Genomic DNA, 23,281 nt, shown 5'->3' with positions numbered 1-23,281 from the left:
GCTAAAATAACAGAGGGATGTCGGTGAAGACAACTTCCACAAAAAAAACAACTGTGTGGAGGAAAATTGGGCAGGAAAAACCAGCCCAGACAAGAACCATGCAGAGGGGAGAAAACAAAATGGTAATCCATAAGGCCCACTAGGCCAAACCGACAACGGTAAAGAAATAAAATAAAAAATAAAGTATAATTGTTTTGTTTTATTTTTTGGAACCTATCAATGAAAGAAAAGAAGAAACTGACAAAAAGTCAGTGAACCACAAGAGCGGAAAGATAGCGAAATAAAAAATTGTCAACAGTCGTTGATTCGCGATTCAAACTCAGAGGAGGGAAATTCGATAGTGACATAAGGAAGTATTTCTTCACAGAAAGGGTTGTGGATCACTGGAACAAGCTTCCAGAGCAGGTGATCAAGGCCACCAGCGTTATTGACTTTAAGAATAAATGGGATGCCCTAGTAGGATCCTTACGAGGGTCGAGTTAAGGAACTAGGTCATTAGTACTCAGACTTAATGGGGTGGGTCAGTAGAGTGGGCAGACTTGATGGGCTATAGCCCTTTTCTGCCGTCATCTTTCTATGTTCTATGTTTCTATGTTCTTAGCTCCGCGGAAACTAAGGGACCACGTGCCTACGTCAGGCAGGAAAGCACTCGTGCATGCGCGGTGCAGGCATCAAGAACTTTTTTCAAATTCTTGAAGTGCCGTACCGGGGCTTCGTCAGTGACGTCACCCATCAGTGAGAATATACTGCCTGCTTGTCCTGGGGTAATACCATGCACAACAATGCCATATATAAACGGCAGAATCAGGTTTTTAAAAAAAATTATTATAAGGTTCCTTTTATTCCTTCTCACAGCTATCCAGCAGGATCAAGAAAAGGCATACCCCACAGGTACTCTAAACTATAGTCATAGCCAGTATCAGCGACCAGGTGTACAGTTGAGGCTCCTCTAGAGTCAGAAAAACCTGAGGAGGTGGGGGAAATAGGGAAGAGAGACTTAACCCTTCTGAGTGTGATACTCCTGAGTTCGATAGGACCCACAAGAGGGTCCCCCAAGCTCAGTCCGGACAGACAAAGGGACAAGAAAGGTTCACTAACAGGCTCCAACAGGCGTTAACAAACCGACCAATCCACCTGCTGGAGACTGAGAAAAGAACTTATTGTAAGAAGGACTGCACAGCCCACTTGTACTGATGTCAAAAGTTAGTATTTCAGTCTCCACCTGCTTGCAGAGAAGAGTAAACCCATCTATTTCTGTGCCGGTCTGGAGGAACGATAAATATGCTGAATGTTTTTAAATAGCAATGCACTTTATCAGTATGCATCCCCCTCCCCAAAAGCAACTGCCGGTGATACATAAATGAAATAAGCAAGAATGCAATATTGTTTTCTTGCTTATTTTATCTGCTAATTTTGAGTCTCTCCAGACCAGTCCAGATGCATGTGTTCACCTTCCTCCACCAATTCAAAATAATCTCATAAAAACTGCTAAAAATACTTCAAAATATGCAAAAAAAAAAAAAAAACAAAAAAAAAAAAACACACAAAAAAAAAAAGAGCAGTAATAGTCAATGGGTTCTCACAGCAGGGACTCAAACGCACTGAAGCAATTAACTTCACAATCTAATCTAATTTATAATGTGAAAGCGACGTGCCCTCAGTGTGAGGAGTCAGTGATAATCTAATATTTGTGTGTTCCACACACCTAAACAGGCTCTAAGCCAGTGGTTCCCAACCCTGTCCTGGAGGACCACCACACCAATCGGGGTTTCAGGATAGCCCTAATGAATATGCATGGAACAGATTTGCATGCCTGTCACTTCCATTATATGCAAATCTCTCTCTCATGCATATTCATTAGGGCTAGCCTGAAAACCCGATTAGCCAGGACAGGGTTGGGAACCACTGCTCTAGGTGACTTGAGGAAAGGAAGGGGAAAGGGCTAGGATGGGAGGAAGGAGCAGAAGGGGGACAGGAAATAAGACTTAGGCGAATTAAGTAAAGGTCAGATGCTTATGATGATCTTAGAAGAATTAGCTGTCGAAGAGTGAAGTTTTCAGTTTCTTTCGGAATAGGGTGTGGTTGGTTTCTCCAGCGCTTAACACAACCGGTAAGTGAGCAATAATAAAACCCACTTCACCTGCACACCGTGTGATAAATATATCAAACTATAAGTGATACAAATTTTAATATACTAAAGTGTGTTCAATAAAGGCAGCAGAGAACCTTGCTGTGGAACCCCCCCAGCTGTTCCCAGGATAGCACACAGGCACTTAGCTTGGGTCTTCATCCGGATAACCTCAAATGAAATGAGATAATATTTTTCAAGAAAACTTCATTATAAAGGTCCAACCAAGCCCGGTTTCTGGGACTCAGATGTATCCCTTCCTCGGGAACCCGTAGCTAGCCAGATAGAAAATCAAGAACACCACCACAAAGCAGGCAGGCAGTTGAAATGAAGTGGAGGCTGGAGGGAGCCGCCTCTTGATTTTCTATCTGGCTAGCTACTGGTTCCTGAGGAAGGGACACATCCGAGTCCCAGAAACTGGGCTTGTTTGGACCTTTATAACAAGGTTTTCCTGAAGAATATAATCTCATTTCATCTGAGGCTATCCGGATGAAGACCCAAGCCAAGTGCTGTGTGCTATCCTGGGAACACCTGGGAAGGAGGGTTGCACCATGGACAGATTTAGTAGACGCTTGTATCAAAATTCCATGTTATCCAGTCATGTAAATAATTACTTTTCACTTTACATGTTATATCAAACATTTGCTGAAGACATTGCCCACGTATCAAAAGTCTCTGCCTTCTCATCATACTAAGGGTTTTCAACAATTGGTCTCCACCCTTCTCCAATTACATCAGCATTTAGTCCAATCTGCTTATGAATTATTATCTTCGAGAGCTTCTATGTCAGTGGCCTGCGAAGACTGGCATGGCTCAGGATTGCTGACATGGGTGTCAATCTTCAAGATCAATTGGCTAATATTCCCCCTGTTTGGGAGTTGAACTTTTCGGAGATTCCATTGAGAATGCCACTCAAAAGCTTTGTGCTCATGAAGTCTTGGGACTTTTTAGTAAAACCTAAACCCAAGCCGTCTACTTCATGACCATTTAAACCTAAAACCAAGCCGTCTACTTCCTGACTATTTAAACCTTCTACGTCCTATCAGACACATTAATCAGCTAAACCATCTACTGCTTCATGTCCTCAGCAGAAGCAGAACAGCGCTCTCAGAAACATTTACAGTCTGCTCCTGCTAAGTCTACCCAGTCTTTTTGACCAGTTACTTGAGCATAGTTTCCATCCAATTACCTCGGCTCTCCCTCAACCAATTGGAGGTCTTCAACTTTATGTTCATCATTGGGAGTTGATTACATCCAACCTCTAGGTTCTCATCATACGAGAAGGTTACTCCCTTCATTTTCTCACCATACCTCCAGACCATGTTCCAGTGTTTCCAATCTCCTTCAGCTCTCCCTCCTTCAGGAGGTCGAGTCTACTTCTTCTCATTGCCATCGAGAAGGTTCCTCCAGAACAAAAGAACACAGGGTTTTACTCACGTTATTTCCTTATACCAAAGACAACTGAAAAAGACAAAGAATACCCGCCATTAATTCCTAATACTGCTTATGGCAAACAAGAGTGCTCACACTCCTGCTACAAAGGCCCTCAAAACAGCAAACAAGAAAGGCCATGAACTCTGTCGAAGGTCTTGAGCATTGATGGAGTGGAGTCATATTTCACTTTTTCCAGCAAAAGCACAATCTGCGGAAGGTTTCTCGCCATCCTACATTCTTTCACAAAACCAACCTGAGGGGAGACTAAAAGACTAGGTAAGACTCTAGAAAGCTGATTAGCCGGTATCTTGGCAAAAAGCTTAGCCTTAAAAGGTGAAAAGAGATCAGATGAAGAGTCAGGCAATGAAGGTTCTTTTCCTGGCTTCGGAAGAACAATTATTAAAGCTTCCCGTAAAGAGAGTCAGGTTACGATTCTTTATCCAAATGAGAATTAAAGATCTCTGCCAGACAACCTGCTATAGCCGAATTAAGAATCTTATAAGAATCCTGCAATGAGCCCATCTAATCCTGGAGATTTACCCAAAATACTATTTTGAATTTTATAATATGCCTCCTCCTCAGAGATGATGACATTGAGACTAGTTTGTTAGTGAGCCGCCACCCGAGGCAAGGATTAAAAACTGGCTGACAGATAGGAAACAGAGAGTGGGGGTAAATGGACAATACTCTGACTGGAAGAATGTCACCAGTGGGGTGCCGCAGGACTCGGTGCTTGGTTCCGTGCTTTTCAACATATTCATAAACGATCTGGAAATGGGTATAACGAGTGAGGTGATTAAATTTGCAGATGATACGAAGTTATTCAGAGTAGTGAAGACTCAGGGGGATTGTGAAGATCTGCAACGAGACATAACCACACTCGAGAAATGGGCCGTGACATGGCAAATAAGGTTCAACGTGGATAAGTGTAAGGCAGGGGTAGGGAATTCCAGTCCTCAAGAGCCGTATTCCAGTTGAGTTTTCAGGATTTCCCCAATGAATATGCATGAGATCTATTTGCATGCACTGCTTTCAATGCATATTCATTGGGGAAATCCTGAAAACCCGACTGCAATACGGCTCTCGAGGACCGGAGTTCCCTACCCCTGGTGTAAGGTAACGCATGCCGGTATCAAAAATCCCATACACGAATACAAGATGTCCGGGGCGGTACTTGGAGAGACCCCCAGGAAATAGACTTGGGAGTACTGGTAGACAAATCGATGAAGCCATTCGCGCAATGTACAGCGGCGGCGAAAAGGGCGAACAGAATGCTAGGAATGATTAATTAGGGGATCACAAACAAATAGGAGAAGGTTATCATGCCGCTGTACCGGGCCATAGTTCGCTCTCACCTGGAATACTGCGCCCAGCATTGGTCACCGTACATAAAGAAGGACACGGTACTACTCGAAAGGGTCCAGAGACGAGTAACTAAAATGGTTAAGGGGTTGAAGGAGTTGCCGTACAGTGAGAGATTAGAGAAGCTGGGCCTCTTCTCCCTTGAAAAGAGGAGACATGATCGAAACATTCAAGATAATGAAGGGAATAGACTTAGCAGATAAAGACAGGTTGTCACCCTCTCCAAGTTAGAGAGAACAAGAGGACACTCTCTAAAGTTAAAAGGGGATAGATTCCGTACAAACATAAGGAAGTTCTTCTTCACCCAGAGTGTTAGAAAACTAGAATGCTCTTCCGGAGGCTGTTATAGGGGAAAACACCTTCCAGGGATTCAAGACAAAGTTAGACAAATTCCTGCTGAACCAGAACATATGCCGATAAGGCTAGACTCAGGGCACTGGTCTTTGACCTAAGGGCCGCCGCTTGAGTGAACTGCTGGGCACGATGGATGACTGGTCTGACCTAGCAGCGGCAATTCTTATGTTCAACCAATATTGGAACTCGGAGCTCAAGAAATTTCTTGTCAATGAGAAATTCAGAATGTTATCTCTAGCAACTTTGTATCCCCTATTGAATCACAATGATTGGTTATGCTCTCTGGACCTCAAGGTGGCCTAAACTCATGTCCCAATTCATCTGGATTTCAAGAAGTACCTCAGGTTTGGAGTGGTGCAATATCATTACCAATACAAAGTTCTAACTTTCAGCCTGGCATCCTCTGCCAGTCTTTACCAAGTGCCTGGTAGTAGTGGCAGCGGCCTTGAGGTCAGGGCCTTCAAGTTTTTCCCTATCTGGACGATTGGCTCATCAAGGAGCTTTCATATCACAATGTGCTCTCAGTGACATAGCAAACGGTTATTTCTCCAGAATTTGGGATTCGAAATCAACTTCCCAAAATCTCATCTTCAACTGCCTCAGAAGCTCCAGTTAATCAGAGCATTTCCTCATACAACTCAACTCAGAGCGTTTCTTCCTCAACAGTGTCAAGACGCACTTATTCTATTCTGCCATCAGGTTGCCCAGATTTAATCTCTCTCAGCAAGGTACATGATGATTCTTCTAGAACACATGGCATTCACAATCTACGTGACTCCCTTTGCGAGACTGCACTTAGATTCCTTAATGGACCCTCACAGTGGTCACAGGCTCTCGACCCACAATCACGGATGCAATCTTCCAATCTTTCCAGAGGGTTGCTCTTCCAAACGCACCCTCATCAGAAAGTCAACTACGGATTCCTCAACCTATGCTTGGGGGTCTCATCTGGATGGCCTACGCACTCAAGGTCTTTAGATCATCAGGGATCAGCACCATCATATAAATCTGCTGGAACTCAGAGCAATTTTCAACACTCTAAAAGCTTTTTAGCATCTTATACAAGATCAAGTTCTTCTTGTGCGGATGGACAATTAAGTAGCAATGTACCATATGAACAAGCAGGGAGCAACAGGGTCTCTCCTCTGCCAAAGCAGCTCAAAAGATTTGGAACTGGGCAATTCCTCACAACATCTTTCTCAAAGCTGTTTACATTCAGGGGGAAGAATTCTCTAGCGGACAAGCTCAGCTGCATTCTTCAACCACACGAATGGACTCTGAACTCAGCAGCTCTCCATTCCATGTTCTCACAATGGGTGACACCTCAAGTAGATCTGCTTGCATCTCCCCACAATCTCAAGCTACCCCACTTTTGCTCCAGGCAGTACGCGCCTCATCGCCTAGAAGCGGATGCTTTTCTCCTGGATTGGATGAACAAGTTTCTTTATGCATTTCCACCCTTTCCTCTTCTCCTCAAGACACTTGTCAAGCTCAAGCAGGAGTCTGCCACCATGATTCTGATAGTCTCTCAGTGGCCCAGACAACCATGGTTCTCCCTCCTACTTCAACTCAGTAGAAAGGAGCCAATACCTCTGCAAATTTTTCCATCTCTTCTCACGCAGAGTCAATGTTCTCTTCTTCATCCCAACCTTCAGTCTTTACACCCGACAGCTTAGTACCTCTCGGGCTGAGTTCAGCGCATCTTTCTCTCTCTTAGCCTATCAGACTAATATTGGAAGCTTCCAGAAAACCAGCCACTCAGCAGTGTTATCAGCAAAAGTTGACATGTTTTTCTGCTTGGTGTCTTCTAATCTAATCTTCAATTTGTGTCGCACATACCTATTCAGACTTTTCATCATGAGGACCCAAAATCCATCTTTGTTTCCCTGATTTTGGATTATCTCCTCCATTTATCTGACTGAGCTCAAATCTACATCTATTATGCTGCATGCTGCCTTTCATCAGTTGGATGGTAACCCTCTTACTGCTCATCCTCTCATTTATGAAAGGACTTTTCAATGTAAAACTACCTCTCAAGCCACCTCCAGTGGTTCTTGCTAAGTTGATGAAGCCTTCATTTGAACCAATGTCTATGGCTCATCTCAAATACCTTACTTGGAAAGTTGTCTTTCATCTTTCTCACTTCAAGCATTAGTAGCCGATCCACCATTTACAGTGTTCCATCAATGACAAGGTAGTGCTTCGCACTCATCCAAAGTTTCTCACTGAATTTCATCTCAATCAATGGATTGTTCTTCCAGTATTTTTTCCCCAAGCCTCATTCTCATCCTAGAGAAACAGCTCTTCATACTCTGGACTGCAAACGAGCATTAGCTTACTATTTGCAAAGGACTAAATCACACATATCTCCACAACTTTTCGTCTCTTTTGATCCTAACAAGTTGGGGCATCCTGTTTCAAAGAGAACGATTTCCAACTGGTTGGCTTCCTGCATATCGTTCTGTTATGCTCAAGCTGGGCTTCAACTAGAGCAGGGGTAGGGAACTCCGGTCCTCGAGAGCCGTATTGCAGTCGCGTTTTCAGGATTTCCCCAATGAATATGCATTGAAAGCAGTGCATGCAAATAGATCTCCTGCATATTCATTGGGGAAATCCTGAAAACCCGACTGGAATACGGCTCTCGAGGACCGGAGTTCCCTACCCCTGAACTAGAGAGAGACGGGTCACAGCCCCCAAAAATGCAAGCTATGGCAGCTTCTATAGCTTTTCTCCGCTCTGCTCCTATTGATGAAATCTGCAAAGCTGCTATCTGGTCCTCAGTTCATACCTTCACCTCACATTACTGTCTGGAATTCTTTTCCAGACGGGATGGGCACTTCGGCCAAACTGTATTGCAAAATTTATTTTACTAATAGGCCAACATGGAATAAGTGAGTTTTGAGTTTTTTTCTGAAGTCCAGGTAAGTGGGGGCATCAAGTATAATTTGGGCAAGCCATGAGTTTAGTTTGGCCGCCTGGAAGGAGAAGGTTTTGTCGACGAATCGTTTAAGTTGACATAGTTTTAGGGAGGGGAAGGCGAATAGATGAATTCTGCGAGAGTTCTTATTATTGTGATCTAATTTAAAGTGGGGGATGAGGTAGCTTGGGGATAGACCAAACACCGTTTTGTAGCTGAGGCATGCGAACTTGAATAGTACTCTGGATTCAAATGGTAGCCAGTGCAGTTTATGGTAGTAAGGGGGTGATATGTTCCCATTTGTTTAGGCCATATATAAGGCGGACGGCCGTGTTCTGAATCAGTTTTAGTCTCCTGGTGGTTTTCTTCATGGAGCCTAGGTAAATGATGTTGCAATAATCGAGGATGCTGAGAATGGAGGATTGTACTAACAGTCGGAATGAGTTGTCATCAAAGTATTTTTTTATGGTGCGGAGTTTCCAGAGCGCCGAGAAGCATTTCCTGACGGTAAGATCGGTGTGCTTCTCAAGGGAAAGGTGTTTGTCTAGGGTGACTCCTAGTATTTTTAGGGTTTGTTCTAGGGGGAAGTCCGATCCATTCACTTGAATTGAGGTATCTTTGATTTTATCGTTGGGGGAGGCCAGGAAGAATTTAGTTTTGTCAGGGTTTAGTTTTAATCTATAGGATAGCATCCAGAGTTCTATCTGCCTGAGTAAGTGTGATATAGAGTTAAGCAGCTCTAGGGTGAAAATGGTTAGTGGGATGATTATTGTGATATCGTCTGCATAAATGAAGAATTTGAGCTTGAAGCTGTGCAGGAGGTTTCCCAGGGAGACGAGATAGATGTTGAATAGGGTGGGGGAAAGTGGTGAGCCCTGGGGAACACCACAAGAATTGTCCCAACTGTGGGAGAAAGAGTCGTTCTTGATCACTCTATAAGATCTGTTTTTTAGAAACCCGTTGAACCAGCTAAGAACCTGTCCGGAGATGCCGATGTGCGCAAGGGAGTTTAGGAGAGTGGTGTGGTCGACTAGGTCGAAAGCACTGCTTAGGTCAAGTTGCAAGATTAGGGCGCTGGAACCCTGGCTGAAGAGTGAGTGCAGATAGTCGAGTAGAGAGGCTATGATGGTTTCGGTGCTGTGGCCAGAGCGAAAGCCTGATTGGTTGTCGTGTAAGATGTCGAATTTGTCCAGGTATGTGGTGAGTTCAGCATTTACTGCCCCTTCGGTTATTTTGGTGACTAGCGGGATGCTGGCGCTAGGTCTGTAATTAGGTGGGATGTTGGGAGGTTCTTTTGAGTTTTTTATAATTGGAGTTATCAAGATGTGGCCTTGCTCTGCTGGGAAGTTTCCGGCGGATAGTAGAGCGTTGACCCATGTCAGCATGTTGGCTTTGAAGTGGATTGGGGCAGTTTTCATGACATTTGGGGGGCACGTATCCAGTCTGCAGTAGGAGTTATTGTATTTGTTGTAGTATTTGTTAAAGGATTGCCAGTCTATGGCTGTGAAATGGTTCCAACTTAGGTCAGTTCTGGACCCTAGATCACAGTTGGATGTGTTTGTGTCATTGAGGATAGGAAAGTACTCGTGGGGATTGGCAGGGGGCGTTATTGATGATCTTAATTTTTGTATTTTGGAATTGAAGAAGTCTGCTAGGGTGCTGGCTGTTAAAGTGGATTCCTCCCGGGTGTCAGTGAGTGTCTTGAGGTTATAGAGGTCGTTGACCAGGTTGAAAAGGTTTCTACTGTTTGTCACGTTTCCTATTTTTTGGGCGTAGAAATTTTTTCGTTTTTCCTTGGTGAGGTTTTTGTAGATTTTTACTTTTGATCTCCACACAACCCTGTGCTCCTGAGTAACAGATTTAGACCATAATCTTTCTGACTTTCTTAGGTCTCTCTTTAGCAGTAGTAGCTCAGAATCAAACCATCCCTCTAGATTTGTGTTTCTAATTCTGTGGGTTTTTAAGGGGGCAATTTTGTTTAGAATGTTAGTGCTGTCCTTAGTCCATGAGGACATGAATTGATCTGTTTCTGCATTCTGAATAGTGATGTTCTCATAGTGGGACCAGAATTCTAGTGGGTCGATCTTCCCTCTGGAAGTGTGTAATTTAGTATCGCCTGCAAATTTAATCATCTCACTTGTACCAATTTCCAGATCGTTTATAAATATGTTGAAGAGCACGGGTTCAAGCACCGAACCCTGCGGCACTCCACTGGCGACACTTTTCCAGTCCGAGTTTTCTCTCTGTTTTCCAGCCAATTTTTAATCCACGTGAGTATTTTACCCTTGATTCCATGGCTTGCAATTTTACGAAGTAGTCGTTTTGTCGAACGCCTTCCGAAAATCCAGATATACGTCGACCGGGTCACCTTTGTCTATCTGTCTGTTTACGCCCTCGAAGAAGTGCAAGTTTGTCAAGCAAAATTTTCCTTTGCTGAAGCTGTGCTGGCTAGTCCTCATCAGATTGTGTTCGTCAAGGTGCTCAATGATACAGTCCTTTATCAGCGCCTCTACCATCTTTCCCAGGACCGAGGTCAGACTAACCAGTCTGTAGTTTCCCGATCACCCCTCCAACCTTTCTTGAAGATCAGCATAACATTTGCCACCTTCCAGGTGAATTAGTGGAATGGTATCTCAGGATGAGAAAGGATCTATATAATTCTACTAACACTAAGCATCTTAATAAAAAATCTGGCCCGCAACTTAACCTGTGTTTTAGATTTCAGCCCTTTATAAGATTGAGTGACGTCCCTGATCTAGTTGACTACCATAGACTGCTTTGGGTTTTTTTTGCCACCTCCACTGTTTTTGTCTCCTTTTGGATTTGTGGTGGATTGTCTTCTGTCCTTTGTAAGATCTACCTGCACCAAAAATATAGATGCAAGGCAGAAAATGAAGGAGAGAAAACCAGTCAATGGATAAGAAGGCACTGGAAACATCATTAAAAGCACAGAAAAATAAAGTCACCAGACAACATCCACATACTTCCAGGTGCCTCGAGCCGTGGCCACTACCTTTAGTATACCCCAGCTCCAGAAAGTTTGAGATACTGCCCTAGAGGAAAGGAGGGACAGGGAAGATATGATTCAGATGTTCAAGTACTTGAAAAATATTAATGTAGAACAAAATCTTTTCCAGGGAAAGGAAAATGGTAAAACCAGAGGGCATAATTTGAGGCTGAGGGATGGGAGACTCGGGAGCAATGTAGGGAGATTCTTCTTTACGGAGAGGGTGGTGTATGCCTGGAATGCGCTCCCAAGATAGGTGGTGGAGAGGAGAACAGTGAGAGTTCAAAAAAGCATGGGATGAACACAGAGGATCTAGAACAGGGGTGTCAAAGTCCCTCCTCGAGGGCTACAATCCAGTCGAGTTTTCAGGATTTCCCCAATGAATATGCATGAGATATATTTGCAAGCAGTGCTTTCATTGTATGCTAATAGATCTCATGCATATTTATTGGGGAAATCATGAAAACCTGACTGGATTGCGGCCCTTGAGGAGAGACTTTGACACCCCTGATCTAGAATCAGAAAATAATAGTAAATATTGAAGAACTAAGGCCAGTACTGGGCAGACTTGCCTGGTCTGTCTCTGTATATGCCATTTGGTTGAGGATGGGCTGGGGAGGGCTTCAATGGCTGGGATGGTGTAGATGGGCTGGAGTGAGCTTTGACAGAGACTTCAGTAGTTGTAACCTAAGCACAGTACCAGGCAGAGCTTTGGATTCTTACCCAGAAATAGCTAAGAAAATAAATTTAAATTGAATCAGGTTGGGCAGACTGGATGGACCATTTGGGCCTTTATCTGCCGTCATCTATGTTACTATGAAATAGCTTTCAAGGGTGATAGAGGATCTAAAAATAAAAAAATCTGTGAACCTGGAAAACACACTCATCCAAATTTGCAAGTTAATAGAGAAGTCACCTGGATTAGATAGTATATACCCCAGGATACAGAAATAACTCAAACATGGAATAGATGGTCTGCTGTTAAGGTTCTGAAACCTGTTAAAATCATCCATACTACCTGAAAATTGGAGGGTAACCAAATGTAACAATTTTCAAAAAGGTTTCAGGGTGATCTGGGAAGTTACAGACTGGTAAGCCTAGTTTTAGTATGAGGCAAGTTGGTGGAAAATAAAGAAAAAAAGTTTACAGAACACAAACATGGTTTAATGTGACAGTCAGCATGGGTTCAGCAAAGGGAAATATTGCCTCAATTTGCTTCATTTCTTTGAAGGTGTGAACAAACGTGGATAAAAGGTGTGACAGTTATGCAGTGTACATAGATTTTCAGAAAACTTTTGACAAAGTTCCTCATGAGACTCCAGAAAAAAGTTAAAAACTGAATAGGAGGCAAAGCTATTATGGATTAGGAATTTGTTATTGGACAGAAAAAGGCATGAATTATTCTCAATTGAAGAGAGTAAATAGTGAAGTGCCGGAGGAATCTGTACTGGGACCAGCATAATTTAATAATTATAAATAATCTGAAAATCGGAATAAGGATTTAATTTGCAAATGGCACAAAACTATTCAAGGTTGTAAACATATGCAGAAAACCTTAGGAAATTGGAAGACTGGGTATCTATTGTAAATGGCAAATGTAAAGTGAAGCATATTGGGAAGAATAATTCAAATCAATTACCAGAGACTAAGGTCAGTACCTAAGATAGATCTAGGTGTCATTGTAGATACGCTGAAAATCTTCTGCCTAAAAAAGCCAACAGGATGCTAGGAATTAGGAAAGGAGTGATTAATAAGACCAAGATTATTATAATGCCTCTATTGCTCCATGATGCAATCTCAACTTTAAGTATTCAATTTTGATTGCCATCTCTCAAACAAGATATAGCAGACTTAATAAAAGGATCAAAGAAAAGCAGCCACAATAAGGAGAGTTCAAGAAGGGATTGGACAATTTTCTGAAGGAAAAGGGGATAGAGGGCTAGTAACAGGTCCTGACCTGATGGATCGCCGCGTGAGCGGACTGCTGGGCATGATGGACCTCAGATCTGACCCAGCAGAGGCACTGGCTTATGTTCTTATGTTCCTCTCATATGAGGAAAGGCTAAATAAGGATCATCAACAGCGTGGAAGAGGAAGATACGGTGGTGGTGATCCATGTGGGAACAAACAACGTGAGCAACAGGAACTACAGCAGAGAAGTACTGAAGGATCAGTTCCGGATGCTAGGAAGGAAGCTGAAGACCAGAACGCCGAGGGTAGCATTCTCGGAGATCCTGCCAGTATCCAGGGATGAAGAGCAGATGGAGCTGCAAGCAGTCAACGAGTGGATGAGGCGCTGATGTGAGGAAGAAGGATTCCACTTCGTGCGCAACTGGACAATGTTCTGGGGGAAGAGCAAGCTATTCAGGAAGAATGGACTCCACCTCAGCAGAGACGGCACGAGGATACTTGCAAGCAACATCAAGAGAGAAACTAGACAATCAAATCTACAATCTACTGATAACAACCCCAGACTACAAAACGTTCAGAAAAGAAATAAAGACTAAACTCTTCAAAAAATCCCTGAAAGTCTTAACACCACGAGTACCTTCCTTCCCCCCATCTTCTTCCTGACCCCCACATCAACCTGACCCTCTTTTTACCCTCTCTAGAAATAACCAGAGATCCACTTTTGTAACCCTCCATCTATTACTCTTTTGTAATCCGCCTTGAACCGCAAGGTAATGGCGGAATAGAAATCTCTAATGTAATGTAATGTAAAGAAGGGGAAAGCCGACAGTCGACCGAGAGTCGATGGTTTGGGAACCGGTATTCCCAGGGGATACCGTGCAGGAAAACAGCAGGGAACACTAACGGGATCATAGGCAAGAGATAAATCCTGATGAATCGACAAGGACACAAGAGGGAAGGAAATACAAGAAAGTAACAGGCTGCAAACTCAATTGTATGTACACGAACGCAAGGAGCCTAAGGAATAAGATGGGGGAATTGGAAGCTATGGCACAAAAAGATAACCTTGACATCAGCGTGGATAACTAAAATAGTGAAGGAAGCGATAGGCAATAAGAAAAACTCATTCAGAAAATGGAAGAAGGACAAATCTGAGGGAAACTGGAAAGAACACAGAAAGTATCAAAAGGAATGTCATCGTGTGGTTCGAAAAGCCAAAAAAGAGTATGAAGAGAGGCTAGCCAGGGAAGCACGAAATTTCAAGCCGTTCTTTAGATATATTAAAGGGAAACAGCCGGCTAGGGAAGAGGTGGGACCACTGGACGACGGAGACCTGAAGGTAGCGGTGAAGGAAGAGAAAGAGGTCGCAGAAAGACTCAACATGTTCTTTTCATCGGTATTTACAAGCGAAGACACAACCAACATACCGGAACCTGAACAAATCTTTAAGGGAAATCAAGCACAAAAGTTAACATCCATGGAAGTGAGCCTTGATGAGGTGCGCAGGCAGATAGAAAAACTAAAAACTGACAAATCGCCGGGTCCGGATGGAATCCATCCAAGGGTTCTGAAGGAACTAAAGGAAGAAATAGCAGAACTACTGCAGCAAATTTGCAACCTATCTCTGAAAACAGGTGTGATTCCAGAGGATTGGAAGATAGCCAACGTAACGCCCATCTTTAAAAAGGGATCAAGAGGGGACCCGGGAAACTACAGACCGGTGAGTCTGACCTCGGTTCCGGGGAAAATGGCGGAAGCACTGATAAAAGAAAACATCGATGAACATTTTGAAAGAAACGAACTTCTGAAAACCAGCCAACATGGTTTCTGCAGGGGAAGATCGTGCCTGACTAACTTACTGCACTTCTTCGAAGGAATTAACAAACAAATGGACAGAGGAGACCCCATAGACATCATATACCTAGATTTCCAGAAAGCCTTTGACAAGGTGCCTCATGAACGTCTACTCCGGAAACTGAAGAACCATGGGGTGGACGGAGACGTGCATAGATGGATCAGAAACTGGTTAGAAGGTAGGAAACAGAGGGTAGGGGTGAAGGGCCACTACTCAGACTGGAGAAAGGTCACGAGTGGTGTTCCGCAGGGCTCGGTGCTCGGGCCACTGCTTTTTAACATATTCATAAATGATCTAGAAACAGGGACGAAGTGTGAGATAATAAAGTTTGCGGACGACACCAAACTATTCAGTAGAGCTCGGACAAAGGAGGACTGCGAAGAATTGCAAAGAGACTTGGACAAACTAGGAGAATGGGCAGAGAGATGGCAGATGAAATTCAATGTTGGGAAGTGTAAAGTATTGCATGTGGGAAGCAAAAACTCGAGGTATAATTATGCGATGGGAGGGAAGTTTTTGAATGAGAGTGCCCAAGAAAGGGACTTGGGGGTGATGGTAGACATGACAATGAAGCCGACAGCACAGTGCGCAGCTGCCACTAAGAGAGCAAATAGAATGCTAGGTATAATCAAGAAAGGTATTACAACCAGAACGAAAGAAGTTATCCTGCCGCTGTATCGGGCAATGGTGCGCCCACATCTTGAGTACTGCGTCCAGTATTGGTCACCGTACCTTAAGAAGGATATGGCATTGCTCGAGAGAGTTCAGAGGAGAGCGACACGACTGATAAAGGGGATGGAAAGCCTTTCATATGCTGAGAGATTGGAAAAACTGGGACTCTTTTCCCTAGAAAAGAGAAGATTAAGAGGGGATATGATAGAGACTTACAAGATCATGAAGGGCATAGAGAGAGTAGAGAGGGACAGATTCTTCAAACTTTCAGAGAATAAAAAAACAAGAGGGCATTCGGAAAAGTTGAAAGGAGGCAAATTCAAAACTAATGCTAGGAAATTCTTCTTTACACAACGGGTGGTGGACACCTGGAATACAATTCCAGAGGAAGTTATAGGGCAGAGTACAGTACTGGGGTTTAAGAAAGGTTTGGACAAATTCCTGCTGGAAAAGGGGATAGAGGGGTATAGATAGAAATTTACTGCACAGGTCCTGAACCTGTTGGGCCGCCGCGTGAGCGGACTGCTGGGCGCGATGGACCTCGGGTCTGACCCAGCGGAGGCATTTCTTATGTTCTTATCGGCATCACAGAAACATGGTGGAACAAGGAAAACATCTGGGACACTGTGCTACCAAGATACAAGCTATTATCACAGAGACAGAGTGGGTCAAAAAGGTGGGGGTATTGCCCTATATGTCAAAAAGGGAATTGAATCTACCAGAGAACACACGCCGTAAACGAAAAATAAGTTAGAGTCTCTATGGGTCAAAATTACGGGAACGAATGGAACAGAAACGAAGATCAACATCTACTACCGACCCCCAGGGCAGTCCAAAGAAATTGATGGAGAAATGACGGATGAGATTAAATGCAACTGCAAGTGAGGCAACACAGTTATCGTGGGTGACTTCAATTATCCAGGGATAGACTGGAACCTAGGCACCTCTGGCTACGGTAGGGAGACCATGTTCCTGGATGCTGTAGGTTACTGCTTCTTGGAACTTGTCAAGGAAAATACGAGAGGAAATGCGATTCTGGTCTTAATTCTAAATGGACTACGAGGACCGGCGCAAGGAATAGAAGTAGAAGGGATGCTGGGAAGCAGTGATCACAATATAATCCGCTTCAACCTGGATACGGGGCAAAACATCGATCCAGAACGATGGCCATGGCACTGAACTTCCGAAAAGGGAATTACGAAGGGTTGAGACTCATGGTGGGAAAAAAGATTAAGAAGAGGATAAGCATCGTAAAAACCCTAGAGCAAGCATGGTCCCTTTTTAAGGACACAAGTCACCAAAGCGCAAAATATATATATACTGCATATTAACAAGGAATCCAAGAGGAAAAAGAACAAAGAACCGGAGTGGCTCACTGTTGAGGTAAAGGAAGCGATCAGAGACAAGAAATCTTTGTTTAAGGAATGGAAAAGGTCAAAAACGGACAAAAACTGGAACAAACACAAAGATCATCGAAGGTGCCACAAGGCGGTAAAAGGGGCCAAAAGAGATTACGAGGAAAAAATAGCCAAGGAGGCGAAAAACTTCAAGCCGTTCTTTCGATATATCAAGGGGAAATGACCTGCGAAGGAAGCGGTGGGGCAATTGGATGACCATGGAATAAAGGGAGTGCTAAAGGAAGATAAAGCCATCGCCGACAAACTGAACACATTTTTTGCATCTGTATTTACCGAAGAGAATATACACAACATACCGGAAGCCAACAGGCTATACGCAGGAAACAAAGATGGGAAACTGACTGGGTTGACGATCAGTCTAGAACAGTGTTCTTCAACCACCTGTCCTTGGACCGGTGCTGGTCCACAGAAATTTCCTGCCGGTCCACAGGGCCAGCGCGTGCATCAGGCCCAAAATAGTGTTCTTCAACCGCTGGTCCACGGTGCAATCGATGCCAGCTCCATCATCCTCACTGATTCAGTGCACAAAGCCTGAACAGGAAGCCTTCTCTCTGACATTGCAACGTCAGAGGGAAGGCTTCCAGATGAGGCACGGGACGCTCAAGGAGCCGCTGCCCACAGCTTTGTGAACTGCATCAGTGAGGAAGAGGGAGCCGGCCTGAAGATAATACCGGGGTGGCATAAAATGGCCAGGCAGGAGCAGGCCAAAAGGTAAGGCATAGCATGGAGGGAGGGAGACAACAAAGGTATGGGGAATGATTTTATTTGAATTTAGTGATTGAATTATGTCAATTTTGAGAATTTACATCTGCAGTCAGTGTGCTTTGTGTAGTTTAATTTTGTGGTTAACCATTATGTGTTGTTAAAAAGATTATATAGTGTATCTTTGAAAAATGAATGGAAAAAAAACTGTTACAATTAGTACTATTATGGGACGGGGTCTGGAGTGGAGATTGGGTAGAGATGGGCGGGGTCTGGCCCACGACTTAACCCAGTTTTCTTCAACCGCCGGTCCACAGAATAATTCTTTTATTTCTGCCGGTCCATAGGTGTAAAAAGGTTGAAAAACATTGGTCTAGAAGAGGTATGCAGGCAGATTGATAGGCTTAAAAATGATAAATCCCCGGGACTAGATGGCATCCATCCAAGGTTAATCAAGGAACTAAAAGGGGCTATAGCTGAACTGCTTCAACTAATAGCCAAGCTATCAATCAAATCAGGAAGGATTCTGGAAGACTGGAAAGTGGCAATGTTACGCCTATCCTCAAGAAAGGTTCGATGGGATATCCAGGAAACTACAGACCAGTGAGTCTGATCTTGGTACCTGGAAAGATGGTAGAGGCGCTGTTAAAAGTCCGCATCATTGATCACCTTGACAGACACGATCTGATGAGGACCAGCTAGCATGGCTTTAGCAAAGGAAGATCTTGCTTGACAAACTTGCTGCACTTCAAGGAAGTATAACAGGCAGATAGACAAGGATGACCCGGTCAACATTATATATTTGGATTTTCAGAAGGCGGGTTCAACAAGGTTCCACATGAACAACTACTTCAGAAAACTGCGAGCCATGGAATAGAGGGTGAAATACTCACGTGGATTAAAAACTGGCTGGCGGGTAGGAAACAGAGTGGGAGTGAATGGACAATACTCTGACTAGAAAAATGTCACGAGTGGAGTACTGCAGGGTTCGGTGCTTGGACCCATGCTCTTAAACATATTTATAAACAATCTGGAAATTGGCACGACGAGTGAGGTAATTAAATTTGCAGATGATACGAAGTTTAGAGTAGTGAAGACGCAGGGGTACTGCGAAGACCTGCAACGTGACATACACGCACAAGAAATGGGCCGCAACATGGCAAATGAGGTTTAACGTGGATAAGTGTAAGGTGATGCATGTCGGTAACAAAAATCATATAAACGCCTACAGGATGTCCGGTGCTGTACTTGGAGAGACCTCCCAGGAAAGAGACCTGGGAGTAAGCCATCCACACAATGTGCGACAGCGAAAAGGGTGAACAGAATGCTAGGAATGATTAAGGGGATCATGAACAAATCGAAGAAGGTTATCATGCCACTGTACCGGGGCCATGGAACGCCCTCACCTGGAATACTGCATCCAGCACTGGTTGCCGTACATGAAGAAGGACATGGAACTACTCGAAAGGGTCCAGAAAAGAGTGACTAAAATGGTTAAGGGGCTGGAGGAGTTGCCGTACAGCAAGATTAGACTTAGTAGATAAAGACAGGTTGTTCACCCTCTCCAAGGTAGAGAGAATAGGACACTCTCTAAAGTTAAAAGGGGATAGATTCTGTAGAAACGTTAGGAAGTTCTTCTTCACCCAGAGAGTGGTTGAAAGCTGGAATATTCTTCCTGAGGCTGTTATAGGGGAAAACACCTTCCAGGGATTCAAGATAAGGTTAGACAAGTTCCTGCTAAACCGGAACGTACGCAGGTAAGGCTAGTCTCAGTTAGGGCACTGGTCTTTGACCTAGGGGCCGCCGCGTGAACGGACTGCTGGGCACAATGGACTGCTGGTCTGACCCAGCAGCGGTAATTCTTATGTTCTTAGGGTTCTTCAGCTTGAAGAGCCCTGACTATGGAGGGGATATGATTGAAGTCTACAAAATCCTGAGTGGTATAGAGCAGGCGAAAGTGAATTGATTTTTCTTTTTACTCTCAAAACTTACAAAAAAAGGACTAGAGGGACGTTAAAACAAAAAAAAGGGAATTTTTTCACTCAAATAGTTAGGTTTTGGAACTTGTTGCCAGAGGATATGGTAACTGTGGTTGGCATGCAGGTTAATTAAAAAAAAAAAAAAAAAAAAAGTTTGGACAAATTCTTGGAGGAAGTATCCTTAGTCTGCTATTGAGAAAGACATGGAAGAAGCCCCTATTTGCCCTGGAATTGATAGCATGAAGTGTTGCTACTATCTGAGTTTCTGCTAGATACTTGAGACATGGATTGGCCACTGTTGGAAACAGGATACTAGGATAGATGGACCATTGGTCTGACCCAGTATAGCTATTCTTAAGTTCTTATTGCCATAAGAACATAAAAATAGCCTTACTGGGTCAAACCAATGGTCCATGAAGCTCAGTAACCTGTTCTTAAGGTGGCCAATCCAGGTCACTTGTACCTGGCCAAAACTCAAAGAGTAGAAACATTCCATTCTACCGATCCAGAGCAAGCCGTGGCTTCCCCCCCATGTCTCTCTCAATAACAGATAATGGACTTTTCTTCCAAGAAATTGTACAAACATTTCTTAAAATTAGCTATGCTATCTGCTCTTACCACAACCTCTGGCAATACATTCCAGAGCTTAACTATTCTTCGAGTGAAAAAATATTTCCTCCTATTGATTTTAAAAAGTATTCCCTGTAACTTCAAGTGCCCTAGTCTTTGTCATTTTTGACAGAGTGAAAAATTGATCTACTTGTAGCCGTTCTACTCAAGATTTTGTAGGCTTCAATCATATCTCCACACAGCCATCTCTTTTCCAAGATGAAAAAAAGTCCTAACCTTTTTAGTCTTTCCTCATACAAGAGGAGTTCCATCCTCTTTATCATCTTTGTCACTCTTCTTTGAAACTTTTCTAGTGCTGCTATATCTTTCTTGAGATAAGGAGACCAGAATGGAACTCAATACTCTAGGTGAGGTCGCACCATGGAGCAATACTTGGGCATTATAACATTCTTAGTCTTGTTAACCATCCCTTTTTTAATAATTGCTAGAATCCTGTTTGCTTTTTTGGCCGCCACTACATTGGGTGGAAGGTTTCATCATATAGCACAGTTACTTACCGTAACAGGTGTTATCCAGGGACAGCAGGCAGATATTCTTGACTGATGGGTAACGGCACCGACGGAGCCCCGGTACGAACAATTTTAGAGTGATTGCACTCTAAGAACTTGGAAAGTTCTAGCAGGCCGCACCGCGCACACGCGAGTGCCTTCCCGTCCAACGGAGGCGCGTGGTCCCCAGTTAGGATAAGCCAGCTAAGAGGCCAACCCGGGGAGGTGGGTGGGACGCAAGAATATCTGCCTGCTGTCCCTGGATAACACCTGTTACGGTAAGTAACTGTGCTTTATCCCAGGACAAGCAGGCAGCATATTCTTGACTGATGGGTGACCTCCAAGCTAACAAAAAGAGGGATGGTGGGAAGGTTGGCCATTAGGAAAACAAATTTTGTAAAACAGATTGGCCGAAGTGTCCATCCCGTCTGGAGAAAGCATCCAGACAATAATGAGATGTAAAAGTATGAACTGAGGACCAAGTAGCAGCCTTGCAGATTTCCTCAATAGGCGTGGAGCGGAGGAAAGCTACAGATGCTGCCATAGCTCGAACTCTATGGGCCATGACAGAACCTTCCAGTGTCAGTCCGGTCTGAGCATAACAGAAAGAAATGCACGCTGCCAGCCAATTAGACAACGTACGTTTAGAAATAGGACGTCCCAATTTATTCGGATCAAAGGACAGAAAGAGTTGGGGAGCTGATCTGTGGGGCTTAGTACGCTCTAAATAGTAAGCCAGAGCCCGCTTACAGTCCAAAGTATGCAGAGCTTGTTCTCCAGAATGAGAGTGAGGTTTCAGAAAGAAGACAGGCAGAACAATGGATTGGTTGAGATGGAATTCCGAGACAACCTTAGGGAGAAACTTTGGATGTGTACGCAGAACCACCTTGTCATGATGAAAGACTGTAAAAGGTGGATCCGCAACTAGTGCATGTAGCTCACTGACTCTCCTGGCAGAGGTAAGAGCAATAAGGAAAAGTACCTTCCAAGTGAGAAACTTGAAAGGAGCGGTAGCCAAAGGTTCAAAAGGAGGCTTCATTAAGGCGGAAAGAACTACATTGAGATCCCAGATAACAGGAGGGGTTTTAAGAGGTGGTTTTACATTGAAAAGACCCCGCATGAACCTGGACACCAAGGGATGAGCTGAGAGGAGTTTTCTATGGACTGGCTCATGAAAAGCAGCAATAGTACTGAGGTGGACTCTGATTGAAGTAGACTTGAGGCCAGAGTCAGACAAAGAAAGAAGATAATCCAACAAGGTCTCCACTGCAAGGGAGGTGGGATCATGATGATGAAGAAGACACCAGGAAGAAAACCGTGTCCACTTCTGATGGTAACATTGCAGAGTGGCCGGTTTCCTGGAGGCATCCAGAATGGCACGAACGGGCTGAGACAAAAGAGTATCATGAGAAGTCAGCCCGAGAGAAACCAAGCTGTCAGGTGCAGAGACTGAAGGTTGGGATGCAGAAGGGTCTCCTGATGTTGTGTAAGCAGCGAAGGAAACAGTGGAAGAAGAAAGGGTTCCCTGGAACTGAGTTGAAGTAGAAGGGAGAACCAATGTTGCCTGGGCCACCGTGGAGCAATCAGAATCATGGTGGCTCGTTCCCTCTTGAGCTTGAACAAGGTTCTTAACATGAGAGGTAGAGGAGGGAAAGCGTACAGGAATAGATTGGACCAATCGAGGAGAAATGCATCCGCTTCCAGATGGTGAGGAGAGGAGAGTCTGGAGCAGAATAGGGGCAGCTGGTGATTGTGAGGAGCTGCAGAGGTCTATCTGAGGAGTGCCCCAGTGAGCGAAGATGGACTGCAGAGTGAAAGGATCGAGTGTCCACTCGTGAGGCTGGAGAATTCTGCTGAGCTTGTCCGCCAAGGAATTCTGTTCTCCCTGAATGTAGATAGCTTTTAGGAAGAGGTGGTGATCTGTGGCCCAAGCCCAAATCTTCTGGGCTTCCTGGCACAAGAGGCGAGAGCCCGTCCCACCCTGCTTGTTGATGTAGTACATCGCAACTTGATTGTCTGTGCACAGTAGAAAGACCTGAGGGAAGAGAAGATGCTGGAAGGCCTTGAGGGCATAAAACATCGCTCTGAGTTCCAGGAAGTTGATGTGATGTTTCATTTCCTGGGCTGTCCAAAGTCCTTGAGTTTGGAATTCGTTCAAATGAGCTCCCTAGGCATAAGGGGAGGCGTCGGTGGTGATGACAAGTTGATGAGGAGGTAGATGGAACAAAAGACCTCTGGAGAGATTTGAGGATATCAACCACCATTGTAGAGAGTGATGAAGAGAGGATGTCACAGATATGCGTCGTGAGCAAGGATCCGTTGCTTGGGACCACTGGGTCGCTAGGGTCCATTGAGGAGTGCATAGGTGGAGACGTGCGAAGGGTGTGACATGAACTGTGGAGGCCATGTGACCCAAGAGTATCA

General features: G+C 44.2%; 1 protein-coding gene across 2 annotated transcripts in view; it reads right to left on the bottom strand.

Moving 5' to 3' along the window:
• Positions 1–23,281, bottom strand: part of KPNB1 (karyopherin subunit beta 1) — a 194,307-nt gene that overhangs the window by 18,810 nt on the left and 152,216 nt on the right. The window contains exon 21 of one of the 2 annotated variants that reach the window (XR_004536789.1): positions 3,318–3,532. The exons of the other annotated variant lie outside the window; for it this stretch is intronic. The gene's annotated coding sequence lies outside the window, so the exon portion shown is untranslated. The remainder of the gene's footprint in view (positions 1–3,317; positions 3,533–23,281) is intronic. 2 annotated transcript variants of the gene reach the window in all.

This window comes from Geotrypetes seraphini, chromosome 13 (assembly GCF_902459505.1).
Source record: "Geotrypetes seraphini chromosome 13, aGeoSer1.1, whole genome shotgun sequence".
Taxonomy (NCBI): Eukaryota; Metazoa; Chordata; class Amphibia; order Gymnophiona; family Dermophiidae; genus Geotrypetes; species Geotrypetes seraphini.
This window is presented reverse-complemented; position numbering and strand designations above follow the sequence as displayed.